Source organism: Tympanuchus pallidicinctus, unplaced genomic scaffold (assembly GCF_026119805.1).
Source record: "Tympanuchus pallidicinctus isolate F22 unplaced genomic scaffold, pur_lepc_1.0 scaffold10, whole genome shotgun sequence".
Classification (NCBI taxonomy): Eukaryota; Metazoa; Chordata; class Aves; order Galliformes; family Phasianidae; genus Tympanuchus; species Tympanuchus pallidicinctus.
This window is the reverse complement of record NW_026294619.1, coordinates 14,991,772-15,011,885: the sequence shown is the minus strand read 5'-3', so window position 1 is coordinate 15,011,885 and position 20,114 is coordinate 14,991,772. Positions and strand designations below refer to the sequence as shown.

General features: G+C 36.5%; 1 protein-coding gene and 1 long non-coding RNA gene across 4 annotated transcripts in view; both read left to right on the top strand.

The window, feature by feature from the left end:
• Nucleotides 1-20,114, top strand: part of CADM2 (cell adhesion molecule 2) — a 613,088-nt gene that overhangs the window by 42,119 nt on the left and 550,855 nt on the right. The gene's annotated exons all lie outside the window — the stretch shown is intronic.
• On the top strand, nt 16,136-19,492 carry LOC128091160 (uncharacterized). Its single transcript, XR_008211274.1, has 3 exons — nt 16,136-16,186; nt 18,961-19,106; nt 19,189-19,492. It is a non-coding gene; the product is annotated as an uncharacterized LOC128091160 (long non-coding RNA).

The window sequence follows — 20,114 nt, the reverse complement described above, 5'->3', positions numbered from 1 at the left end:
GAAATATTATCCTTTGTTAATACCCATGTATTGTTAATGTGCAGTCTTGCATATATAAATGGTATTTATACCATTCCTGAAGTATAAATATGGAACAGATCTTTCTAGCACATTTTACAACTTTCTTTCCTTATCAAAGGTAGGTTATTGCTGAGGTATTCTTGGAATTACCAGTGAGTGAAACACTGAGATGGTGCAGAACACTAAGTTCTTTCCTATCAATTACAGTTTTAAGTATTTGTCTTGCCTTGAAGAAGACGTTAGCCTCATTTATCCTCCAGTAGATTTTGAATCATCTGCTGACTTCAGAAAAAGACGAATTTTTAGTAGCAAATGTATTTTTATAGTACAATCTGAAATATGGTAAAATTTAAGAGATAAGATTTTTTTTTTTTCTGTCTTTTAGTGGTTATGCTGTTTTTCAGGAGAAAGGAATTGTAGTTTTTAGGTAGTTCTAAAAGAGGTCTAAAAGGCAATATTAAAAGTGTGAAGAAAGAGGTGAGGTATTTTTCTATTTTTCTTTTTTTTTTTTTCATTAGCCTGAAATGGTGGTTCTTTTTTTCTTTCTTTTTTTTTTTTTTTTTTTTTTTTTTTTTTTTTAACTTTGTATTCCTTTATTCTGCCTTTGCCTGAATTGATTCAAAAATAGTTGTGTTGTTAGAATGCAGATGTAACTTAGGCCCTGAGTTGTATCTGAGAATCTAGCTGGGTTTTAACTTCTTCAGTTCCGGCCCTAATGCTTAGTCAAAAGGATATTATTTAAACAGTTATTTGAATCCGCAAATGGACTTAGAAGTTCTCAATAATAATAATAAAAGCAAACAAAAAAACCCACCAAAATGTATACGCACACCCCACAACCAACAGTTACATGATTGCAGCTTTCTAGTTGAGAATGCATGATTCACAATGTGATACATTTTATAAATCTATAAAATGTTACCTTGTGTCTAAACTTGGCTTGGAAGACTGACAGCGCGAAGGTATGTCTGTTTTCATAGTATAGAGGTTGCTTTAAGTACTGGAGTGCATTTCTAACCCTTGTCTTCAAAGTGAGACTGAAGAGAGAGCCTTTCCATAATCATCCTATTCAAAGCTTCGCAATGAACATCAGATATCCCAGGCATCTGATCTCCGTGTACACAAACATACATACATGTATACCTACTGTTTTCTCCTGAGACTTGAATCCCAAATGAAGCTTTAAAAACTATTGATGTCACATTGAAATTGCAAGGGAATTATTTTCCTGCTTCTCTTGCATTTGGTCTTGTTGTAGGCTAAAGGAAACTACTGTGTGTATTCAGGGCCAAGTATTTACTATGATTTCAGTTAACTTTTTTTTAACAGCAAAATAGTCCAGACATAATTAATTCAGAAAAACATCAACAAAAATAACTTTGAAATTTTTGCCAATATTTCTTTTACCAGTAGCCTGCATGCATTAGAAAAGCAGTACTGATTTTTTTTTTTTTTTTTTTTTTTAATGTAGTAAATGAATGACCATCTTCAACTTGCAGCTCTTTCAGCGAGTCTTTTTTTTTTTCCTTGAAATCTCTGCATTTGTGGGGCAAAGGAAATTGAATGATTCTAGGTTCTATTGCAAATTTATGAACATTATAAAGGTTTACTTCTGTATCGCATATAACAGCATCTGCAGAACTGGAGCTCAGTGCAGAAACCATCCATGTTTGAAGTGGAGGAAAAGAATGATGGAAGAAGTAGACAAGAACTGGATAATCAGTAAGGTTCAGTCAGTCTTCACTCACAAAATTTCAGTTTAATTTCATTGTGTAATTTTCAAGGAGATGTTACTTCATAGGAGCACAATTTTGTGTTGGGAGCTCTTACATCAATTTTAACCTGAGTTTTTCAGTTTAACTAGCTGAGGAAGCTCATGAGAAAATTTAACTGTAAAGAAGTTTATACTCTGAAATAGATTTGTATACACTTTTGAAGGTGAATTTATCCTGATTAACTGTGAAGCTTCCCCAAATTTTTGGTGTCTGATGGAGAATTTGTGTTCTGGAAGTTGTACAAACATGTTGATGTAAGGAATGTTCTGTCTTCAAGTCTCCTAAACATATAGTTTAAAACTTTAACAGTGGATGCGTTCTGCTTGTTTCTTGAACCAATTTTAGTTCATGCAGCTGGAGTCTACCTTCAGAGGGATAGCAGTCAAGGGGCAAGGGTTTTATACAAACATTTTACTTGTATTCTAGCTGACTCAGTTGCTCCAGTTGTTTTACTTAATATGTTATAAAATTTTATTTGTTACTACTTTTCTTAGGGATGGGTATGTCATTTCTGTGTTCCCTTGGCCTCTCGAGTTTATCTGTGTACTGTTGTTGTACACTGTTATTCATAGACAACTGGATTACTGACGTGTTTGCAACTGCTTGCTGTATAATTGCAAAATATGTGTACATTCAGATAGTTTATCTTACAGTAGATATTGCAAAAATGTATAAGAATGGTGGGAGAGAATGAATACATCTGAAATTAATTAATTCAAAAAGAATAAAGAAATTAAAGTCTTTAGAGGAAAAATTAGGGCTTCAATTAGGCTTTTCCAGTTATTGCATCTCTCCCAGATTTTAAAAAGAATCTTCTATATTGACAAGTAACAATATTAATTTATGTGTGGGAAGACTTAATACATGATTATTACTTTTTTAAAATCATAGCATCCTGGATTCTCATCAGTCATTCCAAGAAGGAATTAAAATAGTATAAATGTGAATTTGAATCTTATAATTCCAGATTTAAGTGAATGAGATACCTGTACTGTGGCAGACGTTTCAAAGGCATTTGTTTACATGCTTATTGTCAGTCATCTAAGTGGATAGGAATTTCTCTCAAGCCTCTCAAGCTCATCTTTACATAGAAAAAAATTTCAGAAGAATAGTAGATATCACTATTTCTTAAATGAGTTATAATAATATATATGTTTCTCTACCCCCACAATTTATCTCATTTTAATTTCATATATTATTTCCATACCTGCATTTTATATTATGACCACTCCTCAAAAAAAGTTACTAGTCATATATGCATTACTGGTATGTAGAATATGGTTGCTTGGTTTTGATTAGTGGTTAAACAAAACCAAATATATTTTCAATACTAGTGTTAGACTAAGTGTAACTATTAAGAGGAATGAGGAAAAAAATCCATGGAAATAAGAAAGAAAGTGGCAGATTTTCTTCCTTTATCCGAAATATGTTGAAAGTAGAATGAAGCAGTGTGAAAGAAAAGATGGGCATGGTAGTGTGATTAGGGAAAGACAATAAAGGGAGAATCACAGAATCACAGAATTGTAGGGGTTGGAAGGGACCTCCAGAGATCATCAAGTCCAACCCCCCAGCCAAAGCAGGTTCCCTACAGCAGGTCGCACAGGTAGGCATCCAGGCAGGTCTTGAACATCTCCAGAGAAAGAGACTCCACCACCTCCCTGGGCAGCCTGTTCCAGTGCTCCGTCACCTCACTGTAAAGAAGTTCTTGCGCATGTTTGTGCAGAACTTCCTATGCTGCAGTTTCCGGCCATTTCCCCTTGTCCTGTCTCCACTCACCACTGAAAACAGTCTGGCCTCGCCATTATGCCCCCCACACCTTAGATATTTATAGACCTGGATCAGGTCCCCTCTCAGTCTTCTTTTCTCAAGGCTGAACAGACCCAGATCACTCAGCCTTTCCTCATAGGAGAGATGCTCCAGGCCCTTCACCATCTTCGTGGCCCTCTACTGGACTCTTTCCAAGAGATCCTTGTCTTTTTTGTATTGGAGAGCCCAGAACTGGACGCAGTACTCCAGATGAGGCCTTACCAGGGCAGAGTAGAGGGGGAGGATCACCTCCCTCGACCTGCTGGCTGTGCTCTTTTTAATGTACCCCAGAATGCCATTGGCCCTCTTGGCCACAAGGGCACAAGGGAGGATGAGATGTGCTGAGTTAAGTTGGCTGTTTCACAAGAGTAATGTTCAGATGTCCAAGTTGTTATGGTAGTTGTGGGAAATAAGTTATTACATGCAACAAAAAAAAACCCCAAAAAACATATGATGCAAACTAAAATAACAGCAATCAGTAGGGAAATAACAGGAGTTTTGGACTGTGAAGAGTTTTCAAAATATGACTTTGGCTTGAACTTTCCTGAAAAAAAAGAATATTGTTAAAGATAGTATTATACTGAATGAGAAATGACTTCCGTGAAGCAGTGGGACAGAAAAATACTTGCTGAGATCTGGACTTGTGAAAGAATGTGTAATGAACAGTATCTGTCAAGACAGATCACTACATGGCAGTCAGTATGGATACTGAAATTATGAAGACTGACTAACAGAATCGCAGCTGTTGTTTCTGGCTGTACTTCTGTAAACTTAGGGACATGAACCTTTTTGGGGGAGGGGGAGACATTACCTGGCAGTAGCAGTCTGAAAGCAACTGAAATACTCAGAGTAATAGAAGAAACACAGAGAAATTTTGTTTCATCATCAAGTGTACAAACAACATCCTCTGTGCAATGTTTATATCTGTGCTGCAGTGAAAATTATATCAGTTGTACTAGTGCTAATACGACAAACAAGTACACAGTGAATACTGACGGAATTGATTCTTTGAAGCAACCAAGAAGTAGCTTGTTTCCTCATGTAAGTAATTTAAGTGAATTATTGCTGAGAGAAATTATGTTGCTTTAAAGAACAAGTTCTCTGTTGATGGGATGTATCTTATTGGTGATCAGTTTCACAGTAACAAGTTGCACTGCTTTAGTGAAGTAAAAATGATGAAAAAAAGTGGATTTGTCCAATTCCATAAAGTTCACTTTGACAGCAAGTACTTAATTCTATTTAACTTTACACTGTTTATACTGTTTAGATAATAGTTACAGACTTATTTGTCAGAGAGTGCTCAGTAAAGAGAGAATATTTTCAATTTGGCTATTTTCTTTCTGATCAGAATTGTTCGTAATATTTGAGGATGGGGCTTCTGGAATAATTCAGTGAATGAAGCTTCAAATATCTTCCTTCTGTGACAGATTGAGTAGGAATCTAATATTTTTTATAAGTCTAGCTAGCAAATGTTCTACAGTGCTTACAGCACAACAGACACTTGTTGTGAACTTGACTCTTCCAAGGCTTAAAGCCAAAATTTTTAATAAACTCATTTGAAAACAGGGAAGGAAAAAGAGTCACACTTTTACCTTAAAGAAAATTTATCTGTAATTAGTTAATATTCCAGAGATCATAAATCAGCTACTGGGGTGGGGAAACCCTTTCATGATTCACCATATTATTTGATGTTGAGTAATGAATTAAGTTAATAAATTCTACACAGAAAGAATGAAAAACTTTCTTATTTTCAAAAAGAAAGAAATATTAACAAATTACTTACTGAAGAAGTTAGTGTACTCTTAGATATGCCTATACAAAATAGCTGGAACAATTTTCAAAACTGTGGAGTTTTTACTATGAAAGAAAGTGACTTTGTATTAGATGCTATTTCCGCTGAATATGAAACAAATCCGCTACAAAGTGTAGCAATTGAGACAAATAACAGAGTTAAAATAGGAGAAACATACTGTAAGGTTTTCTGAGTGAAATGGCCCATTGCAGTCCATTTCTAGTTGCATTTTCTAGTTTCTCATTTTTCAAATATTCAGGTATGACTTCAAGTGATTTTTCTTTTATTTGCTCATCCAATGCAACATGTACTAGTTTGGGTACAGTGAAATTAACTACTGACAACACTACTTACCTTTAAAATGAGAAAAGTTCTTATGTGTCCCCTTTTTTTTCCTGAATCTTTGTGATTATAATGCCAGCCAAAGTATGGTTGCTAAATTATGGAAGTATTCTGTAATAGAGTTGCCTGAGTAATGATGACTGGCCTTTCCCACTTGCTTTTCAAGTGTCCATGAATTGCTTCCTATCTTGTACTAATCTACTAGCAATAACCTTTATCAGAGGATATTTTATTTTTACCCTATTTTTTTATTTAATCTGACAGCACAACTGGAGCTAAAGAGTAGAGATGCAGTTAATCCTGTGGTCTGCCTTCACCAACTCATGTTCCTGCAGAACTGTGGTAAAGTCTATAGTCCTTCTGTATGTAGCTAACGAATGATCTAATGATCTTGCGAATGTCCGTGTTTGCAACCAATTTCTGTCAGTTAGAACAGAGATGTGCATATAGGAAAAGTGAAAAATCAATACAGTGGCTGTAGGAAGCTTTGATCTTTCTATTTATTTTCAGTTGACCACATTCTCTACCTACCATTGTGAGTCTTCCAGTGAATTCTGTTCTTCATGGTAACTTCAACAATTTAAAAAATAGCTTCCCATCAAGGGACCACTGCTTGACAAGGAAATACATAAAATGCCTTCTGTATATGAAATATAATGACAAAGATGTTAATTTGTGTCTGATGTAGATTTTGTAATACAACCTTCTTCTAAAGCAGTATATTTAATTTTGTTTTTCCTTGTGATTGCAATATAGGCTACCTTTATCAGGAAGTAAATTTTATTTTATGAAGATCTTTTGATCAGGAAGTAGAAATGGTTCAGTAAAGTCTTTATTTAAAAGACCTTACTATTTCATAACTGTTTTATACCTTCTGTTTTTCCAGAGAGCCTATACAAGAGTTCTGAAGTAGTCAGGATGACTTAAGACTTTATATATATATACTACTGCATAAGGAAAATGTTTAAACTTTTGTTCTTTGTCCATTGTCTAAGTAATACAATGTATAATAACGGAGTGGTAGTGATTAACATTCTTTTTTTTCCCTCTCTGATAATTTGGCATAGGACATACAGATAAAGATAGCTAAATGGAAGAACAACTAGTTATGACTTTAGGGCTTGTTGGGCTTTCATTTTAAAAAACAACATATATAGGAATTCTTTATTCCAAAAGAGGATTCAAATAGAAAAAGCAGTGTGACAAAGTCAATTTTGTCATCATTCGAATCAAATTATATTTCCTCTTTTGGATATGTCAGACAAAACATTTTCACATGAAAGCTCCATTTTTTTTCAGATTAGGACACGCTGAGCTGTTTGGTCAACTGTGACTTTCCTAACGTTACCATTGGTGCACAGAATTCTAGCCTGTGATGTTCTGTAGAAAACTGTCTAAGTATGAAAGGTGAAAATTGTTAATTTCTTGAATTCTTGTTACTGTGGAAGAGTTTGGGTTTGGAGTGGCAATTCAGTCAACACATTACTACACATCACAACACCTCAGTACAGACATACACTACAGATAGGAGTTGATGCTGATTTACAGCTTAGACTTTAAATCCTTTTTTGGACTCCTAACAACAAAATTATATTAGACTTCTGTAGGCCATGTTTGTAAGAACATAATTGTTATAGTGACCATATATCATATAAAAGTCTTTCGTGTCCAGTAGTAAACAGAGTAAGTGTATTTATAACCCTATGCCTGGTTTCTCTGTGTATCTCAATTTGAGGAACTTCTGGAGTTTTCTTATATGGAATCATAGAATCATTTTAGTTGGAAGACACTCTTAAGATCATCAAGTCCAACCATTGTAGTTATACAGTTTAGCTGCTCTTATTGGATTCCTAGTCTACAGGGTTGAGGGCTTGTGGGTTAAAATTAGGAACCAGACCAATAAATGACATCTGCTGGTTGGGTTCTACTACAGACTGCCTGGTGAAGAGAACCTGTTGGTGAAAACCCTCACAGACTCTCATCCTGACGGGGGATTTAAATCCTGAATATCTACTGGGAAAGCAACACAGTAGGCTGCATGCAATCCAGGAGACTCCTGGAGTGCACTGAGGATAATTTCCTGGACTATGAATCAGACAAATTGATTAGAGGTGAAGCATTATTGGATCTAGTGCTCTCCAGTGCATGGGAGATCATTGTGGAGGTGGAAACATGAAAACATTCTACTCTTTAACAACCATGCCCTGGTTGTGTTTGTGATCTAGAGGAATACGGACCTGAAAAAGAGTGGAGACAGAATACTGACCTTCAGTAGAGTGGTGAACTCCTGGCTGTTAAAAAAAAAAAAAAAAAAAAAGATTGAATGAAATCCCCTGCAGCATTCGTAGGGACAGAGGAACAGAACGGAATTGACAACTCTTTAAGAACACCTTTCTGAGAGCAAAAAAGCTCTCCATCCCCCAGCACAAGAAATGGAGCTGAGAAGACTGGAAACCAGCATGTTTGAACAAGGACCTGCTGGTTAAACTGAGAGATAAAAAGGAGATGTACAGACAGTGGAAGCAGGGAAGAATATGGGGATGTCTTCTTATCTTTGGTTGTCTTCTTATCTTACCAGTGCAGACATGGGATCAGGAAAGCTAAGGCATAGATGGAACTGAATTTACTGAGGGATGTGAAAAATAACAAAGGTTTGTTGGTCAGAAGAGAAAGGCCAAGGAGAGCATCCCCCCTGATAACTGCAGGCAATCCAGGAGATTGGTGGAACTGTTAACAACTGACACAGAAGGCTCTACATTATTCAATAAGTTCTTTACCTCGATCTTCACTGGAAGTCAGACTTCCCAGGTCTCTTGTATATCTGAACCTATAGGCAGAGGTTGGGGAAGTGAAATCCCTCCACTGTCAACAAAGAGCAAGTTTAAGACTTCCTGATGAGATTAAATGTCTATGGGGCTTGGACGACATGCATCATGGGGTCCTGAAGGAACTGGCTGTTGTGGTTGCCAAGCCACTCTCCATTATATATGAAAAGTCATGGCACAGTAAAGTGTCCACTGACTGGAAAAATGGAAGCATCACTCTCATTTTTAAGAAAGAGAGAATGGAAAACTTGGAGAACTTCAGTCCAGTGATCCCTCACCTCTGTGCCTGAAAAAATCATGGGAAAGATCCTCTTGAAAGCTATGTTAAGGAACATAATACAAGAAAGTGATCTGAGATAGCCAGCGTAACTTCACCTAGGGCAAATTCTGCCTGACCAATCTAGTGGCCTTCTTTGATGGAGTGCTGGCATCGGTGGACAAAGGAAATGCAAATGATGTTGTCTACCTGGAATTGTGCATGGCCTCTGACATGGTCCTACATCACATCCTTATCTCTAAATATGAGAGAGATGGATTTGAAGGCTGAATTGAGTGGATAAAGAAATGATTGCAGCCAGACGGTTGTGGCCAAAGGCTTGATGTCCAGGTGGAGGCCAGTGACAAGAGGTGTCTGCCAGGGGTCTGTCTTGGGATCAGTGCTCTTCAATATCTTGATCAATGAACTGGATAATGGGAATGAGTGTACCTTCATCATGTTTGCTCATGGCACATATCTGAGTGGTGCACTTAGAAATAAGTAATGCAATCAAGAGGGACGTGGACAAGCTTGAGATGTGGGTACATGTGAATTGAATGAGGTTGAACAAAGTCGAGTGCAAGTTGTCGCACTTGGATTGAGGCAATCCCAGATATGTCAGAACACTGAGAGAAGAGCTCTTTGAGGGCCGCCTTGTGGAGATGAACTTGGAGGTTCTGCTCAATGAAAAAACTTGAGCCAGACGTAAGCCAGAAGTGTGGAGCATTATCCCTCTCTGCTCTGTCCTATTGAGGCCCTATCTGGAGTACTGTGTCCAGACCTGGGGCTCCTAGCACAAGAAAGATGCCAATTACAGGAGCAAGTCCAGAGGAGGCGTATGAGGAAGATAAACACAAAGTTTTTCAGTAGCATTATCTAGCGTTACAATAGAGTCTTACTCTTTAAATTTGATCTTCAATTTAGGATCTAGAAATGTGAAAAAGGAAGCTAGGTTTTTTGATGTAATCACATTACTTGTACGAAATTTCATACATCATTTCATTGCAGATCAGAAAATCTCAGGAAGAACATCTGCAATTCTTCAGATTCGCTCACTGCATCTCTTTTTCAAAATAACTGATTATCATTAGTAAAAGCATATTAACTTATTGTTCGTCTCTTTTCTAAGTCATTTCTTGATATTTAGGTATACTGCTGTATATAAATTTCTTTAGCTTGTGAACTGAATTGTGAACTTGTGATTGAACTGAAAAACTGGAACTAGAATATTTGAGATAGTGGTTTACAAATTTTTCTGGCTATTTTTTTTGCTGTCAAATATTTCTGTTTTCACTCTTGAAAATTCCTGAAATTTCTTTCCATTGCTGTTCTACTCAGAATCAAAATTTCTCTTGCCTGTTTGTTGGCACTGCTAAACTTTCTCCTACACTGTTCTCCAGAGTCTTGACAATCTCTCCGCTAACATAAGCAAACCATTTTCACAGTACTGCAGGTGAATGCTACTAGCTTGTGACTCCTGGAACATCATCCTTGAATTGCTTCAGGACATTATGTCTTCATTCAGTTGCTGTGAAATTATGTTCACATCTCTGCCTGACATACGCTATTTCTTTCTCTGTATGCATTTCTCTTATTCAGAAAGGAGCAGCTACCTTTATATGTAGTGCAAGACTTTTTCCATAATCGTGCTTCTTGATGAGGGTACTCAGTGTAGTCAGGGGACTAAGATTATTGTTGTCTGTCTATTGTGCCATAAGATTTACAGATACAGTCTTGTATGGGAACTGCTGAGTCTCGGCCTGAACCTCTGATTGATCACCTGAGGCGAGCCATGAGTCAGCCAGAGGAGCACAGGTGAAGGCAATTCACCTGTGCTGCCGGAAGGGGTGGAGCCTGGCTCCACCTCTCCTAGACCTATTTAAGAGCTGGCTGCCAGTGGGGAAGGATCTCTTCTGGAGATTGCCTCTTCTGGTGTTTTGTGGGTAAGCCCACCGTAAGGGTAAGCCTTCCATTTATTCTCTTTTGTTATCATAGTCTACTTTGCCTAACTCTCTTGTTTATTTTGTGATTATAATATGTTAACATCCATTGATTATACAAGTCCGAAGAAAGAAATGGAAAAAAAAAATCTCTTCAGCTTTCTATTCGTTTTTAATTAAGACATGAATGCTGGAAGTTAAATACTGGGGGGAGGAGGTAGGGAAGGGTTGTTCTATTTTCCCCCATCCTCTTGTTTACAGGATTGGACTTTTTACTTGATCTGAGTGTTTAACTAGAATTAGAATTCCTGAATGATGCAATGTTGGTTTTCTGTAATGAAGAACAACCATTTTTGAGCTCTGTGTTAAACATCAGTTTGACTGAAATTGTATAACGTATGTTTGTATTTGAAATAGACAGTAGTAGGTTAGCTTAGCACAGTGAATTGGCCAGATGTGGGTGAAGGAGGAAGCTGTGATTCCCAGCTGGAGTGAGAAATAAGGAATACAGTACAGAAGAGAGTAAGCCGTTAGGAATTAAACCAAAAATATTGGGAGTGATGAATTTCATTGGCAGAGGCAGGTGCAAAAAATGTCCTAAAGGCTGCTTGAAGAATCTGGAATGGAATCCAAAATCCCCGAGTCTTAGACTATATTTTATGCCAGGAAATAGTCATTAAATCTGCTAACAGAAAAACTGCTCAATTTCTCTATTGCTAGTTCACACAGCTGTTGTAGGTTATGATCTCGTATTAGTTGAGAATGCCAGAATCTGTGCTGCTGCTCAAAATTTTTGTTTCCCATTCTCCCTATGAGTATGCATTATAATTGTCTTTAATTACATGTTCACACACTTTCACTGAATTCTTATTCAATTTAGTGCATAGAATGGATGGTATTTAGAGAATGAATAAGTTGTATAGTTAATGAAACTGTTGTCTCTAGGGTTTCTTTTTTAACTTTCAGCAGAAACTGAAAGTCATGTAGTGAATGAAACAGATAAATGGAAAGGAAGAAGAATGATGATATTCCAGCGTAGGCTGTTCTAGAGAAATGAAGATTACTGTTTCTTATTCAGAAGTTTTTTAACCCAGCTTTTCATGCATCTGCCCATGCTTTGTAAAAGTGACTTTTAATCACTTCTATGGTAGGCATCTCAGAATAGATTGTCAGATGCCAACACAATGAAAGAGGGAAAATGACGTAGATAACTTGTTGGAAACGAGAATAGAGAGCTCATCGCTATACACTGTGCTGTGTTATGCCACAAATCAGTTAAAGAGTTATATCTTTTTTCAAAATGGTTGAAGGTTTAAGAGCTTTCAGCAAGTGAAAGATACTAGTAAATATACTAGCACTTTTTTCACCAATAATTCAAAGGAAATACTGTTTTTCTCCATTTCCTGGTATAGTACTGTGCTGTACATTGGTCTTGGCTGGTCTGTTTCACTCTTTGAGCTCGTTTCCTGTACAAATCCCTTAGAAGAGAATGTAAAGCAAATATTAAGATTCTTATTGTCATGTGGTGAATGTCGTTTTCACTGTTTATTCACTATTGCCCTATTTAATGATAGTGTTTTTCTCATGTACATGTGATACTTCATGTGAAATAAGCACATCTAACAGAGGGGCCTTGAATGCAGCATGGGTGGTAGAATTTTGTCAATGTTAAGGCTTACTTAAAAACTGCAGTGTTTGCATGATATAAATAGTTATATTTTTGTAATGAAAGTAGATACCTAAAAATCTTTTCAGCATTTTTTAATTTGTGCTGGCCTGGCAAAATGTTGGGTTTAGAAAACATAAAAAGCTAGCTAGCATCATCTCTTGGTTCTGCCTTGTGCTAAGGGGTTGGAACAGGCTGCCCAGAGAGGTTGTGGATGCCCCATCCCTCGAGGTGTTCAAGGCCAGGTTGAATGGGGACCTGGGCAGCCTGGTCTAGTATTAAATGGGGAGATTGGTGGTCCTGCTGGTGAAGGGGGGCTTTGAGATTCATGATCCTTGAGGTCCCTTGCAACCCGGGCCATTCTGTCATTCTGTGAAAATACTGAAGACTTTGAACTCAGATTCTATTGCACGGATCTGGCACCAGGGCTTTCCAAGTTATAGGATGCTGGTAGTCCTAGCATAAAGTAACACCCATACTGAGTTAAAAAAAAAAAAAAGTCCATCCTCATAATTCACATCCAGTTCTGTCTGAACTGAATGTAGGTGTGACTTCACTGATAGCTTAGTATGAGAAGGAGTGAAAGATAGGAATGGACAATAATTCTCTTTTTTTTTTGTTTAAATCATTCAAAGTGATTATTTTTTATATACCAAACATGATTAGAAATACAAATAAACTTGCTCCCGAACACAATGTATTTGAGAAATTGCAGTTAAGAAAAAAATAATACGCAAAACTTTTATATGAATAAAGAAAGTAGTAAGCTCCCTAGAGTTTATGGGGTAGAGGTGGGAGATGGTAAGTCTTGATTGGCTGCAGAAAAGATATCCTTCAGTTTTAGCTGTGGTGTTTTATCTCCCACTTTTTTTTTTTTTTTTTTAACAATAAGAATAATAAAAATAACATTCACTTACTAATGGATTTGTTTTCAGATTGCTATGATACTACATTGATGAAGAAGGTGGAAAAATACAAGAATTCAGTTCAGAAAGAGGTTTAGGCATTCTTCCATAAATCATAATAGCAGATATTTAAGTATGAGAATTCAGAATTATTGTTGCTTCACTTTGATGATATGAACCTGTAGTATCTTGCATTATAGTACTGCTATTACATATGACATCAAAACATAAATGTGCACAAAAGCAGCTCAAATCCTTTTTTCCCCTCTTTACGGGACAAATATATGTGGGCCTTAGTTGAAAATCTTTGTTTCAATTATTTGTCTTAAATAAAAAAAGCTTTTTTTTTTTTTTTTTTTTTTTTTTTTACAAAGAGCAAGTAGACTGTTTCAGAATTGTCATTTTCTTGATCATTTTATTTTCTGATTTCAGCTATCTGTGGAGTCCAAAAAGACTGAATTTTTACCTAAAATTTAATTTCAACATTCTTTCTGTACCATCTATAAAAGACTGAGCTTCCCAGCCAATATGTTTATCTTCCTTTGCCAAACATTTGGGATACTAGGATACACTGCTGAGAGCACTGCAAAGGGAAAAACATCTAATAAGCTGTCAAGTCCAGAATTATTGGTATTCTATTGAAGAAAAAAGCTATTGTACTTAAATACATGATATCTATCAGTTTGATTTGCTTTGTCTTAATGGCAATTAGAGCACAAAAAATTGAAACTAAAATGTTTTGTTCTTCTGAAAATAGATAAACTTTGAGAATATACTGTTTCTGTTTTTGAATAGGAAGTAAACGGAAGGTCAAGGCAGCAGTGATTTTATTGCATCTTCTAATTTAAAGGACCATTATAATTATTTGTTGTTGTTGGTTTAAGTGGTAAGACTGAATTCAAGGGAAAGACTTCTGAAACATTTAGTCTCTACTAGAGTCATCACATTGCTTTCAGTTTCATAGTTCGCATTAGGATCAATAAAAACAAACAAACAAAAAAAACACCAAAACAAATCAATTCCAATTTCAAGGTTTGGGAGAATTCTGAACTGTTAGAAACTTGGATAAATGTTGCAGCCTAACTAGACAGAAATAATTTTAAGTAGTTCACACACTAACTTTAACATTCTGAACTTCCTGTTTTAATGTTTTCATGTGTCATCTTAATTTGAGGTATATTCCTGCCTGAAAGGAAGATTGAATGTTCAGCAAAGTCTCATATTCATGCAGTAGGCATAGAACTATCTGAGGCATGTTTTTTTTTTTTTTTATCTGTCTCTTCCACATAAGCATCAATGAAAAGATAGATTCTGGGAAGATTTGTGTGCAACACAAAATTTACATAGCTGTAAGACTAAGGAAGGTTGGTAATTTTTCATAATCAATCTGTTTAAAAAAAAAAAAATAAACTACCATTTCTTCAATTACAATTCTTTGTTTTGTTAGGTTTTGTCATGACCTTTATGTTCAAAAATATTCTAATGTTCAAAATTATTTTTGTGAATCTGCAATTGAGCAAGTGGAATTTATCTCTTATCCTGCAAACCAATTATAGTAAATTACAGTCATTCAGAACCTAAAGACTGTAATAACTCTGACAAAATTATAAGCAAACTAATGGGTCATTTATTATCAGATAACTTTGCATTCATTGAAAGTGAATACATACTCAGCTATTTTTCCTTTCTAGCTTAAGAGTGGGAGTTAAAACAAAGAACTCAAAAGATAGCCTACAATATTACTGTTCTACAGTTCTACCTCATACCGTATTATTTGAGATCTATTAGTTTGGCATTATCTTTCACCAGTTAGAGAAATGACCGAGTTAATTTTTATGTCAATGGAGCACTTTCTAGTATTTGATAGGTTTCCATCAGATGAGCATACACTGAGTAATATTAACTTGGAAAAAAAGAACATGCATTATTGCTGTTACTAAAAAGAGTATCTGTGTCACAAGTTCACTGAGTTCTGTGTAAATATTTTTTTATTTGTAATTTATTTTTATTGTATGTATGTGCAGAGTAAAATGGAGATACTGAATGTGTGTTTTTTTCTCCTAAAATATGAAATAGAAAACAATTATAGCTTATGCAGATGAATTACTTTGGAAATGCATATTCGAAACACTTGTGAATGACTCATTTTTTGTTATACAGCCATTGTACCAATGACATACAAATGTAAATATGAGTTATCAGGTGTTTATACAGCCATTGTAGAAGACTACAAAACACATTCAGAATTTAGGTTCTTAATATGCAAACGCTTTTAACAGTGTTGTTTATGGCTTATGTATTCTTTCTTCACATGCATATTGGTCCATTACTTAAGAGCCTTCAGCTGCATGTCAGAAATTGGATGCTTTTTTTGACAATTCCCATCAGTCATCAAAATATGGATCAGATGTGCATCAATAACAAGTCTATATTGGTTACTAGCTTTGCATTTTGTCATGAGACTGAGAGGAGGCACATTTGCGAAGTTTTTAGAGGAAAGATTGAGTGATGCTTTCATTTTCTGCTTGCATTGTTTTCTGTATCCTATATTGCATTTTTCATCTATGATCAACCTTCTTAATCTATGAAATCATAGGGAAAGACATTCTTAGTAAGGAATAGGGTCAGCAGTGGTAACCACTGTGATTAATATCAATGACAGTAAAGCAGTATCTAAAACTCAAACTACCAGGGAAGTACGTTGCTAAATTTTTTTTAGCTCTGATGAACTTAATCCAAATAGAGTTAGGGCAGGATGAGGGAATTGGAGCTATTACTAATTTTTTATTTTAACTTATGAGACACCAGGAAACCTAACTGCAGGAAGACCTTCCCCGGCTGACAAGATATGTGAAGATGTAAGCCATCAAAATAACTTATTTTCTCACTTTGGTTCTGAGTTCACTTTTTACCACGGTAGGAAATTAGACCTTAAATTTGTGAGTGCTAATTAAAATGAAATGGAAGTAGAAGACATTAAATTACCTGGTCTCAAACAGTAGGGCATTCACGAAGGCTGTTGATGTAATCTACCTAGACTTCAGCAAAGCCTTTGACATGGTCTCTCACAGTATCCCTCTGCGGAAACTGGCTTCCTGTGGCTTGGACCGCTTTACCCTCCGTTGGATAAAGAACTGGCTGGAGGGCCGTGCTCAGCGGGTGGTGGTCAATAGAGTTAAGTCTAGCTGGAGACATGTTTCAAGTGGTGTCCCCCAAGGGTTGGTGCTGGGGCCCATCCTGTTTAATATCTTCATTGACGACTTAGATGAAGGGATTGAGTGTACCCAAGTAAGTTTGCAGATGACACCAAGTTGGGAGGTGATGTTGATCTGCCTGAGTGCAGGGAGGCCCTGTGGAGGGGTCTAGATAAGCTGGATCGCTGGGCTGAGGTGAATGGGATGAGGTTTAACAAGGCCAAGTGTCGGGTACTGCACTTTGGTCACAATAACCCCATGCAGCGCTACAGGCTTGGGGATGAGTGGCTGGATGACTGTGAAGAGGAAAGGGACCTGGGGGTGTTGGTTGATGCTCCACTGAACATGAGCCGACAGTGTGCCCAGGTGGCCAAGAGGGCCAATGGTATCCTGGCCTGCATTAGAAATAGTGTGGCCAGCAGGAGCAGGGAGGTAATCGTCCCCCTCTACTCAGCACTGGTGAGGCCGCACCTCGAGTATTGTGTTCAGTTTTGGGCCCCTCACTACAAGAAAGACATTGAGGACCTGGAACTTGTCCAGAGAAGGGCAACAAAACCGGTGAGGGGTCTGGAGCATAAGTCTGATGAGGAAATGGCTGAGGGAGCTGGGATTGTTCAGTCTGGAGAAGAGGAGGCTCAGGGGAGACCTCATTGCACTCTACAACTTCCTGAAGGGAGGTTGTGCAAAAAGGTCTGGCGTCTTCTCCAAATAGTAAAAAAAAATATAGTAAAAATAATAGTAAAAAAAATAGTAGGACCCGAGGAAATGGCCAGAAGTTGTACCAGAGGAGGTCTAGGTTGAACATTAGTAGAAACTTTTTCTCTCAAAGAGTGGTCAGGCACTGGAATGGCTGCCCAGGGAGGTGGTGGAGTTGCTGTCCCTGGCAGTGTTCAAGAGGCGTCTGGATGAGGAGCTGCGAGATGTGGTTTAGTAGCTTGTGGTACTGGGAATGGGAGGGTGGTTGGACTAGATGATCTTGCAGGTCGTTTCCAACCTTGCAATTCTATGATTCTGTAATGCATATAAATTTGAATATACATTTTGAAGCACTCTTTGGTATATCCGGTATACCATTTCTTCCCTTCTCTTATTTTTGTGACAAGCAGAAAAGCCTATAGTAGTTTTGCAGTGATATAAAGCCTGTCAATCAGTTTGCATTTGTTATCAGATGCAAATATTTGTAGATGTTTTGCTTTGTATCTATTTTCCTTAACCCTACTGTTTAATTCTCTGTCCAACTGAAAGATTATGACTTTCTAGCCATAATCATTCCTTATAAACTCATTTTTAAAGGGCGTAGCTAGGATTTGCTAACTGATGGTAGAGACTTTTTTTTTTTTTTTTTTTTTTTCCATTTTTGGCTTCTGTAATTATTTTTATATCTTTTCTGTTTACTGATTCAATATGATCTTCAAAATGCTAGTATCCTTAATGCAAAGAAATTTTGAAAAAACAAAACAAAAAAACCTTTATTTCCATGGTGTCCTCCCAAACCTGCATATGGGTTTTTAGAACGAGGACAGGATCTTTTGAGCATTATGGACTATGCTTCTGCCATTCATGCCTTTCTAGCATTGACGTGGTTGGATCCTTCTAAAGGAAGGATCTCTATGAAAATGCTATAAAGGCATTAATGTGGTGATTAAGGTGATTTAGTTAGCTGATGAATAAATACTTCTCTAGTTCTTCATAGATTCTCACAGGACTAAACGTGAAGAGCAATGACTCAACCCTGACTGAAGAGAATAAGACTGCATGCAACAGCAGATAATCCTCAGATGTTTAATGCAATATTCATTTTAAGTAACTAAGGATGGATGAAAATATTCTGCAACTTTTTAGCTGTGTTGATGTAGATTAATACTATAATTGAGCAGCAAGTTATTTGTCCAAGCTATGGGAGTATATCGATAGTAATCTGAAAGGAAATCATATGTTGTTTTTTTTTTTTTTTTAAATGCATGTCATTAAGTTTTTGCATTTCAGATTAGAAAAAGAAAATTTTCTTTGTCTGTGATCTTGACAATGTCTTAAAATTTTTCATTATGAAAATCGCATTACCCTATGCCTGAATTAAATGGGGAGGTTGGTGGCCTTGCATGTGGCACAGGGGTTGGAGATTCATGATCCTTGAGGTCCCTTCCAACCCTGGCCATTCTGTGATTATTTGAATACACTCCAACAGGTCTATGTCATTCCTGAACTGAGGATTCCACATCTGGATGCAGCACTCCAGGTGAGGCCTCAGCAGGGTAGAGTAGAGAGGAGAATCACTTCCTTTGACCTACTGGACACACTGGTTCCCCATCCAAACTGTCCATCTATCTAACCTATTTCTTTCCAATTTGGAGAGAAGGATGTTAAGGAGATCATGTCAAAGGCTTCACTGAAGTCAAAATAGATGACACAAGTGGCACTTCCCTTTTCCACTGATGCAGTTACACCATCTAAAAACCAGAAGGTTGATCAGGCAAGACCTGCCTTGGTGAAGCTATGCTGGTTATTCCATATCACTTCTTGCTCTTCCATATGCTTTATCATAACTTCCAGGAGAACCTTCCTCATGATCTTCCCAGGCACTGAGGTGAGTCTGACAGATCAATAGTTCCCCAGGTCTCCCTTTTTATGCTTCTTAAAAATGGGTGCTATTTTGCTTTTTTTTCCAGTCACAATGGGTTTCCCCTGACCACCGTGACTTTTCAAATATCATCACAAGCAGCTTGGCAACTAAATGAACAAATTCCCCTCAGGACTCTGGAATGTGTCTCATTGGGAACCATAAGACTAATAGATATATAATTATTTGAAAAACTTAATTGCTAGTTAATTTTTCTAAAGCTAAAAGTGATTCAGTTTATCTTACAATGAATAGACTATGTGCTGGTTTTTTTTTTTTTGTTGTTGTTGTTGTTGTTTGTTTGATGTGTGTGTTTGTTTGTTTTGCTTTTTCTATTTCCATTATTGAACTGTTCATTTAATCTACTAAATAAAATGGCTTAATGCTGAGTTCCTAGTTAGTGATATTTGGTTTTTCTATTTGGAAAATAATTTTAGTTTTCCTGTACAAAAGGAGCTATATATTAATGTCAAAAACCTAATGAGTTTTTGAATATTATTGGCAAAAATTGTGAAATCCTCAAATCTTAATGTAAACCAAAGAAGAGGGGAAGCTTTTGGTGTGGATTTGTGTGTTTGTTCTTTTTCTTCTTTGTAGACTGGGAGACAAAAGGAATATAATATTTGAAGATAGATTTAAAATGATAAAATCATTTGCTGCACAGGATCAAGGAAAATTTAACAGCATATTAAAGAGTTGGTGCCAAGTGTGATTAAAAGAATAGCTTTTTTTTTTTTTTTTTTTTTTTTTAAGAAAAGAAAGGGCTTCTGATAATTTATACTCTTAGTTTTTAGGATTGACAGCTTTTCTTATCAAATTGATAGGTTGATGAAGATCTTGAGTATAAGAGCATAGAGAAATAAATATTAATATAAGAATTTGAGAATTAAAGAAAATAAGAACTGTCCAGGGTTGCTCTGAGAGGAAAAAAAATGAATAAAAGTCTAAGATGACTTTATTTGAAGGTTTCTGAGG